This window comes from Castor canadensis, chromosome 1, assembly GCF_047511655.1.
Source record: "Castor canadensis chromosome 1, mCasCan1.hap1v2, whole genome shotgun sequence".
NCBI lineage: Eukaryota > Metazoa > Chordata > Mammalia > Rodentia > Castoridae > Castor > Castor canadensis.
The window spans coordinates 65,909,531-65,925,701 of NC_133386.1; the positions used below are offsets into that span (position 1 = coordinate 65,909,531).

The window sequence follows — 16,171 nt, forward strand, 5'->3', positions numbered from 1 at the left end:
CTAGTTACTTGCAAGCTAAGATTAAGAGGATCACTACTGGAGGCCAGCCTGGACAAATAGTTCATGATACTCCAACTCCAAAATAATCAGAGCAATTGGATTGGAGGTGTGGCTCAAGTGGTAGAGCTCCTGCATTGCAAGCACAAAGCCCTGAGTACAAACTGCAGTCTCAACAAAAGGAAACAAACATCAAACAAACAAAAAGGCTATAAAAGCTCCACCAAAAAACTCTTAGACAATATAAACAATTTAACCAAAGTAAGAGGATACAAAATCAATATAAAAAATCAGTAGCTTTTCTGTATATCAACAATCAGAAAGGCTGAGAAAGAAATCAGGGAAACAAAACCATTTAAAACAACCTTAAAGAAAGGGTAAAATACCTAGGAATAAACTTAACAAAGGAGGTAGAAGACCTCTGAAATGGAAACTATAAATCACTGAAGAAAGAAATTAAAGAAGACATCAGAAGATAGAATGATCTCCCATGCTCATATATTGGCAAAATAAATTAAATTAACAGATATAGTGTAAAAATTAAAATGTTCGATGCAATCCCCTTCAAATTTCCAATGGCATTCTTTAGTGATAGAAAAATCAATCCTAAAGTTCACGTAGAAGCACAACATCCTTGAATAGCCAAGGCAGTACTGAACAAAAAAAAAGCAATGCTGGAGGTTTCACAATGTCTGACTTAAAACTATACTACAGAGCAACAGTAATAAAAACAGCATGGTACTGGTATTAAAATGGACACAAAGACCAGTGGAATAGAATAGAAGATTCATAAATAAGCCAACACAGTACTGCCAGCTGATTCTTGACAGCAGTGCCAAAAATATAGAGTGGAAAAAAGACAGCCTCTTCAACAACTGATGTGGGCAAAGTGGATATTGGCACATATAAAAGTCTGAAACTGTATCTCCACTTCTCAAAATCAACTGAACCTAGATCTCTAACTCTCAAAATCAATTCAAAATGGATTAAAGACCTTAATGTAAGATGTGAAACTACTTCAGAAAAGAATAAGAAAAACAAGGACCATATAGGCATAGGAAACACTTCCTGAATAGAACTCCAATAGCTCAGCAATTGAGAGGAAGGATTAACAAATAGGACCACATGAAACTAAAATTCTTCTGCACAGTAAAGGAAATGCCAACAGAATAGACAGTCCACAGAATGCAAGAAAATCTTTGCCACCTATACATATGGCAAGGGATTAATATCCAGAATTTATAGGGCACACAAAAGTAAACTCCCAAAGAATCAAAGAACCAAGGAAGAAATGGGCAAATGAACTGAACAGACATATATTTATATATAGCTACTTGGGAGGCTGAGATCAGGAGGGTTACTGGTATAGGCCAGCCTGGACAAATAGCTCATATACCCCAAAATAATCAGAGTAATTGGATTGGAGGTGTGGCTCAAGTGGTAGAGCTCCTGCATTGCAAATGCAAAGCCCTGAATACAAATCACAGTCTCAATGAAACAAACAAAAAGGCTCTAAAAACTCCACCAAAAATCATATTTATAATAGTATAACTATTTAAGGGACTGTTTGAAGGTAAGGAAAAGAAAATGATAGAAAGTGAGTATGTTGAAATACTTTGCAGCTTTATCCCAGGGATGCAGGGGTGGTTCAACATATGCAAATCTATAAATGTAATACAGCACATTAAAACAAGCAAAGACAAAAACCACTTGATCATCTCAAAAGATGCAGAAAAAACCTTTGACAAGATCCAACACCACTTCATGATAAAAGCTCTAAGAAAACTAGGAATAGAAGGAAAGTACCTCAAAATTGTGAAGGCTATATATGACAAACCTACAGACAACATCATACTTAATGGTGAAAAACTGAAATGATTTCCCCTAAAATCAGGAACTAGACAAGGGTACCCATTATCCCCACTGCTATTCAACATAGTACTAGAATTTCTAGCCAGAGCAATTAGGCAAGAAGAAGAAATAAAAGGAATATAAATAGGTATAGAAACTGTCAAAATATCCTTATTTGCAGAAGATATGATCCTATACCTTAAAGACCCAAAAAACTCTACCCAAAAACTCCTAGAAACCATAAACAGCTATAGCAAGGTGGCAGGATACAAAATCAACTTACAAAAATCATTAGCTTTTCTATACACCAACAACAAACAAACTGAGAAGAAATATATGGAAACAATTCTATTCACAATAGCCTCAGAAAAAATCAAATGCCTAGGAATAAATTTAACAAAGGATGTGAATGACCTCAACAAGTAGAATTACAAACCCATGAAGAAAGAGATAGAGGAAGACTACAGAAGATGGAAAGATCTCCCGTGCTCATAGATCAGTAGAATCAAAATAGTAAAAATGGTGATACTACCAAAAGCAATCTACATTTTAATGCAATTCCCATCAAAATCCCAAATGACTTTCATTACAGAGATTGAAAAATCTACCCTAAAGTTCATTTGGAAACACAAGAGACCATGAATAGCCAAGGCAATACTCAGCAAAATGAGCAATGCTGGAGGAATCACAATACCTGACTTCAAACTATATTACAAAGCAATAGCAATAAAAACAGCATGGTACTGGCACAAAAACAGACATGAAGACCAGTGGAACAGAATAGAGGACCCAGATATGAATCAACACAACTATTTTTGATGAAGGTGCCAAAAATATACAATGGAGAAAAGACAGCCTCTTCAACAAATGTTGCTGGGAAAAGTGGTTACCCTTCTGCAAGAAACTGAAATTAGATCCATGTCTATTACCCTGTACTAGTGTCAACTCAAAATGCATCAAGGACCTTAATCTCAGACCTGCAACTCTGAAGTTAGTACAGGAAAGAGTAGGGAATACTCTGGAAGCAAAAGGTATAGGCAAGGACTTTCCCAATACAACCCCAGCAGCCCAGCAACTAAGAGAAGGGATGGACAAATGGGATTTCATAAAATTAAAAATCTTCTGCACAACAAAAGAAATGGTCTCCTGGGACCAGGAACTAGAGAAAAGGTTAGATCAAAAAGAATTAACCTAGAAGTTAACACATATGCACAGGAAATCAATGTGAGTCAACTCCCTGTATAGGTATCCTATCTCAACTAGCAAAAACCCTTGTTCCTTCCTATTATTGCTTATACTCTCTCTTTAACAAAATTAGAGACAAAGGCAAAATAGTTTCTGCCGGGTATCGAGGGGGTAGGGGGGAGAGGGAGGAGAGGGAGGTGGTGGAGTGGGTGGTAAGGGAGGGGGTGGGGGCAGGGGGGAGAAATGACCCAAGCATTGTATGCACATATGAATAATAAAAAAATAAAAATTAAAAAAAATAAATAAAAAGAAATGGTCTCTAAATTGAAGAGACCACCCACAGAGTGGGAGAAAATATTTGCCAGCTATACATCAGACAAAGGACTGAAAACCAGAATATATAGGGAACTTAAGAAACTAAACTCTCCTAAAATCAATGAACCAATTAAGAAATGGGAAACTGAACTAAACAGAACTTTCTCAAAAGAAGAAATTCAAATGGCAAAAAAAAAAAAAAATGAAGAAATGCTCACCATCTCAAGCCATAAAGGAAATGCAAATCAAAATCACAATCCGATTCCACCTCACCCCTGTTAGAATAGCCATCATCAAAAACCCAACCAACAACAGGTGTTGGCGAGGATGTGGGGAAAAGGAACCTTAGTCCACTGCTGGTGGGAATGCAAGCTGGTGCAACCACTCTGGAAAACAATTTGGAGGCTTCTTAAAAATCTAAACATAGATAGGCCATATGATCCAGCAATCCCATTCCTGGGGATATACCCAAAGGAATGCAACACAGGTTACTCCAGAGGCACCTGCACACCCATGTTTATTGCAGCACTATTCACAATAACCAAATTATTGAAACAACCAAGATGCCCCACTACTGACCAATGGATCAAGAAAATGTGGTACTTATACACAATGGAATTTTACTCAGCCATTAAGAAAAAGGAAATTTTACCATTTGTAAGTAAATGGAAGGAACTGGAGAACATCACTCTTGAGCGAGGTTAGCCAGCTCAGAAGACCAAAAATCATATTCTCCCTCATATGCAGACTTGAGATCAGGGCAAATACAACAATGTGGTTGGACTTGGATCACATGACAAGGGGAGGGCACATATGAGAGATATGGAAATAGGTAGCAAACCCAAAACATGAAAGTGTTTGATGTCCCCACTCCAGAGGAACTAATACAGAAACCTTAAAGCGACAGAGGTTATCATGAGACGGGATCAGTAACCAGTAATCAGTAAAGATCAGTTAGAGATGAATCAACTTTGGTTGTAATACACTTGTACTTGAAAGCAATGCTAGGAATCTCTCTGTATGGCTATCTTTAACTCAACTAGCAAAAACACTTTGTCTTCCTTATTATGCTTATGCCTTCTCTTCAACATAATTAGAGATAAGGGCAGAACATGTTCTTCCCAGAAGCAATGGAGGGAGGGGGGTAAGTGTGGGGGAGGGGGACAGGTGGGAGAAATGACTCAATGTACGCACATGTGAATAAATGAATAAAAAAAAGAAATACTTTGCATCTTTGTCAGAAGATGGCACTATGAAACACATTGAAAAGCTGTTAAATAATAAGGTATGTAGGGGAATGTGAAAGGAGAGTAATAGAGGGAGGTAATCTGACCAAAGTGCAATATATTCACAGCTGAAATATCATGGCAACCCCCTTTGAACAATGAATATTACTTTAAAAATGAAGGACATGAATATAATGCAGATCGTTTTGGGAGGGGTGTGTATTGGTTGGAAGGGGAGGGGGAGCCATGAAACCTGCAGACATCATTTTAAGTTGGGAGGAGGGGGATGAGGGAGAATGATAATGGGGATGAACCTAACCAAGGTATGTTGTAAGCATATATGGAAATGTCACAATGAAATAACCTGTACAACTAATATAGGCTAATAAAAATGTTAAAAGATGTTTCAAAAAATAACCAACTCAAAAAAAGACTAGTGGAGTGGCTCAAAATAGTAAAGTGCCTTTCTAGCAAGCATAAAGCCCTCAGTTCAACTCCTAGTAATGCCAAAAAATTGCATATACATATATATAATACATCTACAGTATAATTATCATGTTGATGACCACATTGCTTTTAAGTGCCTTTGTTTTTGAGTCTCAATGTTCAAAAGCAAAGACACTCTGAATATCCTTAGGAAATACTCATGAAGTAGGAAGTGAGAGCATTTTTGTCACCACACTTTCTATAAAGAACAAAAATGATATGCCTATAGGCTAATTTTAGTTTCTTCCAAGAGTAATGCAATTAAACAAAAATCTGGCTTCTAAGTAAATATTAAGAAATTAGGCTTTTTGAGGAAATTCATTCTCACAATTCAGTCTTACATTCATTGTGTTATTTGCCTTCCTTCCAAGAATTGGCTAATTTTAAATGCTATGTTTTGTTTTAATAAACCAAAGAAAATAGATATCATCAAATATTATATATTTGGTTGTGCAAAGGTCTCATGTGCACCTTCCAAGCAGGATACATTCTCAGGATACAGTACATTCTAACTTTTGTGTTAAAAACCACTACTGAGAATATTTACTGAAATAATAGAATAATAGTTTTTTAGAACTAGAAGAAAGTCTACTAACCATTTGGGCTAAAAGTTTGGATTTTTTTCACTGGCAAGACTTAAGGGGAGGGTATTTGTGAAAGGTGGAGGAAAAAGGTGGATGAATATAATTCATGTACTTTCTATACATATATGAATATGGAGCACTAAAACTTTCAAAGTCATTTTAAGAAGGGGGAGAGGGAAAAGGGAGAATAATGGAAGGGTGAACCAAACTAGGGTACATTATATGTATATATAGGAACATTACACAAAAAATCCCTTGTACAACTATTATAAACTAACAAAAAATTTGAAAAAGAATTCTTTTGTTGTTTTAACTGGAAATCTTCAATTTTGAAGAATTCAAATCAGTAAATGAGTAACGTACACTGTTATTTTGTAATGATGGAAATCTGAATTTTTGTTTACTTTGAAGAACTGCATTACTACCTTTGGGGACCCATTGTTGGGAATGAATGAGTTAGCATGGCTTCTGGGTTGTTTAAGGTAACACTACTAGAGAGAGGCAGCACTGGGTACAAAACCAACACAAAGGAGGATCTGCTTGAAAGAGCACCATCTGGACACCTCATTAGCTCCTTTTCTTCACCAGGGCATTTTAATGTTCTGTTCCCTCCCACTGTCCTTTCTAACCTCTTTTTTTCTAGCCTTCCTTGTCATGCTGCACAAATTTTTTAATTAATGGTTAGATATTTTTCTAACATGATCTCACTTTCATAGTCAAACCTGTATTTCTTAAGATCTATCAAATACTATTCACTCATACACTTTTAAGGCTTTAGTTGACATGCATGTTTATCATCAGTATTACCATCCTTCATTTCAATTTTTCCTCAAAGGGCAGTTTAAAACTCACCTTCTATGTGAAACATCTGCTAATTGGTACCTTTTATCATGTCCAAAGAGAAATACTGTGCTCTTCCATAGGCCTACATTACAAGATATACCATTTGTCATCTTGTTTTCTGATTGTGTATAGATCTCTACTGAGGCTGAAAGATTATTAATGGCAAAAAGAGTCACTACTTACTTTCCCTTTGTAACATCATTGCCTACTTATGCCAACTCTAACATGTGCCTGCCAAAGAAGGCTTTCTATAACTGTACAGTTATAATTTGCTGAAAATATGTTTCATCCAGATTTACTCATAATCAGAGTAATCATAAGTCTTATGTTAGCCATGTCTGTACATTTTACATAAAAATATTTTAATTAAAATATACTAAAAAATAACTTCAGAAAATGTTAGCTTTCACTAATGCATTAACCAGTTAGCTTCATTAGTTAAAAAGAAAAAAATGTGGTCTTTTTATAAAATATACAGAAAACAAAGACACTATAAAAATAATATGACATACTATATTAAAGTATGTGCCAGCCTTAGAATGAATTGTGCATTTTCAGTCATAATGGACTATTAATTTTGAACACAGTCCTCTTACTACTTTTTGAAAGGTCCCAATAATTGGGTACATAGAAGGAAAAATGTTGTCTTTCAGTGTATTCTTCAAAGACATATTTATTAGATGATGTATTTGGTGCTACAGAGAATAACAGGTGTAAAAGAACTTTCTATCTCATTAAGGTACTTAATGTGCAGTTTACACATTTGCAAGTAGCCACCCATATGCTCTGATTACTTAGAAATAAGATATGGATTAGGAATAAGGCAGGAAATAAAGAGTGTGAGGCAGTGGTTCTGGGCTTGGAATTTGTAGGCAGTTGGGTTTGAATTTCACCCTGTCACATGTACTAATGTAGACTTGTTCAAGTTAACTAATATTTCCAAACTTTTTTCATTAAGAAGTGAAGCTGATGAGAGAACTTATTTCATAAAGTCATTGAAAGGACTACATAGTCATTGAAAATATTTTGCAACACACTTAAGCTAAATAGTGATCATAAATGAAATTAACTATTCTTATTTCTATACCTGTGCAGGGCTATTATTGAAATTGTGGTCACAGAAATTTAGAGATGGAAGAGAGCTTTTGTGGTGATTTTAAAAGAAACTCCTTGTTTTAGAGTTGAAACTGAGGTCTAGAACAACTGGGAGTGGTTCTCAAGTTTGCCTACAAAATAATGGTTAAACTGACATAGCTTCCAGGTGTTCGGTGTATAGTCAGTGCTCTTTGTAATCTTCACCAAAATAACTCCTAAATTTCATCTCCTAAATAAAGGCCTTGCCATAAATGAGACAATATTCATTTCCATAATGATTTTCTCGGTGATCATTTATTTGAATGAAGAAATGAAGCAGAAAGTTAATTATCACATCTGGACAAATATTTAAAAATATAAATTCTTAGTTTTGCATCGTGTTTTCAGCCTCATCCGCTCCATGATAACCCCTTCCCAGAACACACCAATTTCTTGCCAGATAACTAAAAGAAGTCTTATCAAAATATTTTGCTCTCAGATATGAGTCCACTTTACCTCCTGTCTTCAGGGTGCTGGACTAGGGCCCAGTCCTTTGGAACAGTATTCCATCCTGCAGTCGGTTTCCCACTGTGAGGCACATTTACTGTCAGAATTCTGTCATTTGCTCTAACTCTGGGAAATCTTCTGCTACCTTTGAATTTTCTTGTTTACTTTCATTTGGTTCATAAAGTGCAAAACTAGGTTTCAAAGAATCTTAATGGCATATACATTAATTACTTAGCCAACATTGTTTTAATATATATCAAATAATTTTGAAAGTTTTCGTATTTATTTTTGCCACAGCAGTGGTATTAAATATATGTACTAAACGTAAGAGAGAAGATTAATGTTTATCTAATATGCCTGTAATTACATACATTTTATTTTTTCTATTTAGATTAGTGCCTCTAATCTGAATTAAGCAATGCATGATTCGGATCCCAAGGGAAAAATGATTGAAACATATATATGTTCTTATTTAAACTAAACTGCATGTATATTATTGTGCTCACATTTTTATTCAAAAATTTGTAATAATGATTTCCCATACAATGATGTTATAATTTTAATGTATGCACAGTATTATGTAATATGGATTGCTATAATTAACTTTCCTCATTTGTGGAGAATTTTTGTTGCCCCCAATATTTTGATGTTACAAGTAATCATTCCCAGAACAAAATGGATTAGAGGCATGGCTCAAGCATTAGAGAGCTTGCTTCCTAAGTGCAAAGCCCTCAGTTCAAACCCTTGTACAATGAAAAGAAATAAAAAAAAAATAGTGGCCATCAAACCTGTTTCAGAAAGTAAGCTACAGCAGTTTGGTGCCTTTTTTTTTTAGTTTTAGTATTATTCTTTTTGGAAAATCATTACTGTGCAGATGGTATAACTCTGTTGTCTAACAAAATTTTCATTAAAGGTAGGAAAATGTGATCAGAAAGAAAGAAAATTATTGACTTCAATCAGTGGTTGCCTTAATGACAACAATGTAAATAGGAGCTGATAGGTCTTTGAGTTTTAATTATTTTGTTTTTAAAAATGTGTTTTAATAATTTGTTTAATTTATCTAGTTACTCATTCTTCTAAAAATTACCTTACTTAAAAATTACCTTACTACAAGTTGCTTACTTATATGAATTTTAGCATTTTATATTCCCAGAGCTATTCTACTGAGATTTTGAAAAGAATTATAAAGCACTTAATAAAATATTTTTTTAAGTCAGGCATTTGTGCATTCATTCCACTAAGCCAAGCCAAATAATTCAGGTCTCACTCATTTCTTATTAAGGTGATTTTTAGCTATCATATTTTATTACTGTAAATAAAATCGTTTTTCCATCATAATTGCAGTGGCTATTTCTTGTGAAAGGAAACCTTTAGATTATGACTTGCTTGTGCCCAAATTATTTGACTAAAAATTTTTACTTATTGTCTTCAGCTAATCTTCTTAGATTCTCTCTATAAGAATGGTTTCTTTAAATATAAATGAATGAATGGAATGGGGCAATGGTTTATTATGTCTCTAAATCCACCAGTACCCACAGAGGTTCAGGAAGGCAGTTGTGAATCCTCAAGTAATAAGTACTGTGAGACTAGGTTCAATCTTTGTTTCCTTTGTGCTGTTGGCACAATACTTTTCCTTGTGAACACTGTGGGCTTTTGCAGATGCAAAAGTACCTGTCACTGCCTCCTGGTGGCCCAAGGGTCACCAACTAAAACTTACCTGACCTGTGTCCCCAGGGACTTGCTTTCCTACTCTGAAAGTTAAAACAAGAGAGAAGGCTGTGCATGGTGGCTCGCACCTGTAATGCCAGGTATTTAGGACACAGAAATCAGTTGGATGACAGTTCAAGAACAGTCTAGGAAAAAAGATAGCAAGATCAGAAAAGGTGGACAGGGTAGTGAACACCTAACTCTCAGCTATGTGTCTAGGGAGGATTGCAGTCCAGACCAGCAAAACTATGAGAACTTATCCAGAAGCAGACAAGGGCTAGGGGTGTGGTTCATAGAGCACCTGCCTAGCAAGCCAAGGCCCTGAGTTCAAAAGTCAATATCACAAAAGAGAGGGAGAAAGAAAGTGGGGGCGGGGGAAGAGAGAGAGAGGAGAAAGGATTTCTTAAGGTTTGAAAATAATTTATCAGCAGTGGGGAAGTCATTGAGAGGGGATAGATGTGGGCTCTGTCCCTCACTGTCCACTTCCTTCCTCCAGACCTTAATGCTGGGTTAGCCAGTTCGACCTAGGCAGGGGAGGGTCTATTCCAGTGCTGCCTCACACCTGTAGGGCTCCAGGGCAGGGAAGGAGCTGCAGAACTACTCAGGACACTGAGGGTTTCATCCCAAGGCTATTTAAACAATTGCTGTAATTTAGTTAGTTCAAAAGAGGATTAAAACAATGATTCTTTTTCTCTTAACACTCCCAGAATTTTCCACCTTTATTTTAAAATAGAACAGATATATGTATATGTATATACTATAAATGGCAAAACTTCAGTTGCTGTCACAAATGAAGTAAAAACTTCAGGTCCTAAGGAGAACATGGAGAGGGTGAATTCAACTATGATACATTGTAATAACTTTTGTAACTGTCACAATGTAACCTCAGCACAATAGATTGGTGTACTTCCTATACAGGAATGAATACAGAATTTTTAAATCTGTTGAAATCACCAGAAGTAGGGGACTAAAGCAGAAAGGAGAAAAATAGAGGAGATGAACCAATTCGGGTTATAATACATATATACACGGAAATGTTACAAAGAAACCAATGTATAGCTATCTTCAACAAAAGATGTCATTCTTTTTTACAAAATCAGAGAACAGGACAGCAGAACAGGTCCTTTCTGGATGTTGGTACCAGTGGCGGGGCTGGGGGATGTGGGGAAAGAGTGTAGGAGAGTGAATATGGTACAAATACTGTGTACAGGGAGAGATAAAGGAGAGTGGTGGAGGAGGTGAATTCAAGTATGATATATTTGATACATTGTAAGAACTTTTGTAAATGCTACAATGTAACCCCATCCAGCAAAACGATAAAAAAAAACCCAAATAATGTATACACATGTATATAAATGGAAAAGTGATACCTGTTAAAACTGTTCCAGGAATGGGGGAGTGGGGATAAAGGAGGATGATGAAGGGGTGAATTTAACTATGATAAATTGTAAGAACTTTTGTAAATGTCACAATGTACCCCCCAGGAAAATAATAAAAATAAATAAATACTCTAAAAAAAAAAAATGTTTTCTTTCCTCAGCCCATGAGCAAAAATGGCTGAATTCTCTCACAATGATATAAACAGTAATATGGAACAAAATAATATGAGCTACAACTCACTTATAAAGAAAATTTTATTAACAACTAGATTTTTCACCAAAGCAAGCTTTCATCATTTCTCCATTAACAACTTAGTCAAATGAAATCTAAAGTTGATACCTACCATTATTTAAGATCCTTTTTTAGTCTATCATTTATTTTTGGTTGATTGTAATGCTAATCAATGTGATTAGAGAAGGATCAAAATTGATTGCTATGTTATCATTGATTTCTAAATGTCAAATTAGTTTACTGCATTCATAATAATTATTTATTGAATTCTAATAAACTCATATTTTTAGAACTTAATGCAGTTTTCATCTTTCTTCATATTAAGTTTTATTCTTTTGATTATTGTATGCATATTTCTGTATTCATATATATATATATATATATATATATATAAAATTTTTAGGCTACTATGATAGACTGTCTTTCATCTGCTACTTAAATATTGATATTTCTAGGAGAATTGTTTTGTTTCTCATATTCCTGTCTTTTCTATTTTCTTATAATTTCTCCTTGGGCAATTCAAATTATTTCATGGCCTCAAATGTGACATGTAAATGATTAACTTAGAGATTTATGCAGTAGATATCACCTTTCCAGAATTGAACTTTCAATTACCTCCTTGTCACTCCTTTCTGAATGTTTGAATAAAATGTTAGATTAATCCACAGTGAGATTCATTACATTTTCTTCAAAATCATCTTCCCTGTTGGAATTCTTTATTTCAACTAATGGCATCATGATAACTATAATAATGATGTTTTATAATAATAATAATAGTAATATCATAATACTAACAACATGAACATTTATCCAATATTTTCTATTCTAGGCACCATTTTAAAAGCATTTACAGAGCACATATCAACTCATTAATACTCATAACAAGCCTATAAGGTAATAATAATTATTATTTACATTTACATTAAATATTAAATATTATTTATATTTTTTAAAAAGGCAGAAAGAATGTGAGCAAAATTCCTAAGAATGTTCTGATAAAACAAATAAGGGTGAAACTAGCTTTGTAATTGCACCTCAAAGTCTTTTTTATCCACAATTCTGTTTCCAAACTAAAAAGGAACAGTCATCCTTGAGTCATTCCTTCCTCTTACATCCCTAAATAATTCAAGAACTGTCAGTTTAGTTTCTCACACAATCAATGACCTTCTTATCACCTCTACCAACCTTCCTGTTCTCAGCAATCTCCAGCTCTTAATGTGTGCAAAGACTTTTTATGTTTCTGTGATGCTTCCAATGTGGTCAGTCATGACTCCATTCTTTTGTTTAATATCTTGACATGACTTTTTCTTCCCTACAGGATAAAAATTCAAACCCCTCAGCAAAGTATATGAAAATACACATAATATTCATAAGTTTCATTCAGCCACTCCCACAGCTGAGAGAGGATGAATGTATAAGATCCAAGAACTGGGCAAATTCTAGATACGATACACCTGTTTCAGGTGCTTTGAATATTTAGGGAGTAGGATGAGGAAAAAAGTTTAATATGTTCTTTCTCCAAGTAATGGCATACCCAATCCAAGTAGTTATGGAAATGAAGTCTGTGTACATAATATATAATGTGTATATAGTGTATACATATACTTGCATTTACCTGAGTCATACAAATATTTTCACATAATTTGTCAGTTTACTTAGTGCTGGGGACTTTTTCTCTGAGAAAGGTCCCCCATGGTTCTATAGTTTTAAGAAGCTAAATGGATTTCAAATTTACCATCATGGCTGGAAAGTGGAAGAACATATTAAATTAAAAGCATAGTAGACTTTTTTTATAGTAATTTATGAATGACAATGGGTACAAATGGCTATGAATTACAATAAATCTGCCTATTTTGAATAAAAACATCACATTTGTAGCTCAATAGGCTGCACCTGTCAGGAGTAAGATATGTAGAGCAATCCCATACTTGTTAGAATCATTATGCTTATAGTATAATAATTTTGAGGTTAATTTCCTCTTAGTTTTAGCTTTTTATTTGAATTTCTATCCTACTTATCTATTAAATATTCATTTTAATGTGAACCATATTGTCACTTTTAAGAAATAGATGATGGCATAAAAATATTAGTAGAATGAAGAAACAAATGCTAAGCCAAATCAGTTATGTTTCTTATTAATTTTCTTACTATGTTATTTCTTGAGTTAAACACAATAATTCTTCAAAAATTAAGGGTATGTAACTCTAAATAATGCAGCAGTGACCCAAGTTATTTAGCTAAATAAACATCTGGCAGGTGAAATGACAGCACCTAAATCATAGATTAGCTGGAATGAGAAAAATAACTTTTTTGCTAGAACAGTTGCTTGATAAATGTATTCCACTCTTCTTCACTGTTTACTTTTGATAAATGGCTAGACTTTGTAATGACTTTGCCTTGACATTTATCTTAGAGTCAGCTGCTATTATCTTGTGACAACAATCTATTCCTTTCTGTTATCTTAGAGCTTGTAAGTGTTAAGTCTCCTCATTGAGAATTCCTATAAATTGTGTAATTTGTGACACAAAATGCCAAACTTTCAAGTAAAGTACTTTAGGCATATGGCTTTTAGGCTAAGATTTTAAAAATAATAAGCCTATAATAGTATTGTGAAGGTTATTTACATATATATCCGTTAAGGGGAAATGATATGGAAAAACAGCAAATGCTAACTATTTTTTCAAGTTCAAATTTCTTTAAACTACATATAAATTCATGGGAAAATTTATAGACTTATACCTAAAGGAGATCCAACAATAAATTGGTCATTAACACACTAGTTATATCCCACATATTAGGTGGAGTAGCCACATGGCAAGTTGCTTAGAGATCTGAGTGAGTTGCCAGGAACTGAGTGAGTAACCATTGGCATTCTTCTCACTGAACATTATATATATATATTTTTTTTTTCCCCTGGGATCTGGGAAAATATTTTGAGAAAAACATGAGCATAATAATATTGCTTCATAAAGTAACCTTTTCATTGTTTTGGCTATCATATTATACTATCTTTCTCAATAGTAGAAATTCCTAGACATTCAGTTTTAGAATATCCAATGCAAACTGAGGTGGGAAGGACATGGAATAGAGTATGTGTGTCTGTGTATTAGGGTGAGAGTTTAAAAATGGGAAGGATCTTGGTTATAAATAAGAGCAAGCATATGTCAACTAATTACATATCCAATCTTTTTTGTGTATTAGTTATTTTTATGCATAGTACAGTAAGCCCACCTTATTTGTGGATTTACTGGATGCAGTTTTGATCAAGTGGGGTCTAAATAAATAAATAATAAATAACAAATTAAATTTTAAAAACAAAAAAATTAAGTTTGTGCACATGAATTACTCAACTGTTTGTGTTACCTTCTGTTGTGTTTAAATGCTATCTATGTATACTGAGCTTTTGTGCTGTTTTCTCAGTGGTGGTCTCCTTGGATCCATATATCCATGGACATCAAGAGTCTACTGAAATGTTTTTTTTTGTGTGTAGATAAGTATGTGTGTTTGGAACCAAAAAATGTTATTTCAAAGTTGTGGCTTTGTGCCAACATCTCCCAGAGGGAACAAGAAGATTCTGCTAAGCTTTCCTAATGATGCCATCCGCCTTCCCATATTTTCCTTTGTTGTCCTTACTATGTACTCACATGTCAGTTACATCCTGTTAGATATTGCCAATGTGGTATGTTTAATGCTCAAGGGAATTGCATCTCTGTCTACATGATGCAGTCCTGTGCTTTCTAGGACCTCCACATAAGCACTCATTCCCAGCACAAAGATGTGTCTCAGTACTCAGCTTATAGATAATTGTCATGGAGCTATAATACTTCAGGTGAAATATCAGAATAACAAAAAAAGTGCAATGTAGAATGTGCTCCCGGTCACAGACTGCCTGCATGAACAAGCAACTTTGCTATTAGTAGTTGACCTGAGCTAACAAAAATGAGGTAATTGCTCCGTGTCAGCACTAATATTTCTGGATCCTTTACCTTAAATCTGTGTAGTCTGAAAGTGATTGTGTCATGAGTGGTAAATGGATCCAGATATGTGGTATTCCCGATAGTATAATCAATACTTTGTAGGTTTAAACATTCAACTGAAGTCATACCATTGTCATATTTTGCAATTTTTCCAGTGAGTTTAAGTAATACAAAGAATTATTTATTTTTTGGTTTAATTGTACAGATTTATTCCTGAGAGTTGTCAGTTTGACTGTATATTTACCTTTTTTATGTCTTATTCTCAATGAAATTAGTTGAGGTACTGTGGTGCACCTGCTTGTACATAGGGAATGGGTGTCATATGCAAGAGTCTTCCAAATTTTCCCTCCAAAGGTAAAACTGATGGTTACCTACTTTGTATAATGATGGATACAATAACTTTATCCATTCTTGATCCTGTAATGCATTATTACCTCTAGGCTGTCTCACACAGTGGGGCATTTAGCTTATTAAATATCTGTGTTTATACCCCCAGATACTCAGCAAACTTACATATTAATATTCCATGATTATATAGAACTAGAGTTAATTTGCAGAAGCAATTTTAAACCAGGAATTTGCTATTAAGAGCATTCCATAAATAACATCTCTTTTCTTACTACATATTAGTTTGTTCAGCAAGAGGTCCAGCCATCATCTTTTTGCAAGGAAATCATACCTCATACTTGCTCTCCTTCTCCGTCTTCCCAACAGCATACACATTTCTGTTTTCCCACAAAGGCAATGAATGGATCATAGATCCAGCTACTTTAGCAACTTCCTTAACAGTATTAAATAGATAATTTAA

At 34.4% G+C, this 16,171-nt stretch overlaps 1 protein-coding gene across 30 annotated transcripts in view; it reads right to left on the minus strand.

The window, feature by feature from the left end:
- The window catches only part of Fut9 (fucosyltransferase 9), a 220,917-nt gene that overhangs the window by 156,744 nt on the left and 48,002 nt on the right, over positions 1-16,171 (minus strand). For 6 of the 30 annotated variants that reach the window (XM_074077933.1, XM_074077918.1, XM_074077953.1 and 3 more), the window contains 2 exons: positions 14,618-16,144; positions 12,572-12,698 (listed from right to left, as the gene is read on the minus strand). The exons of 17 other annotated variants lie outside the window; for them this stretch is intronic. The gene's annotated coding sequence lies outside the window, so the exon portion shown is untranslated. Of the gene's footprint in view, positions 1-12,571; positions 12,699-14,617; positions 16,145-16,171 lie in introns of those variants that run through there. 7 more of the 30 variants (XM_074077917.1, XM_074077926.1, XM_074077925.1 and 4 more) reach the window with 4 other exon arrangements.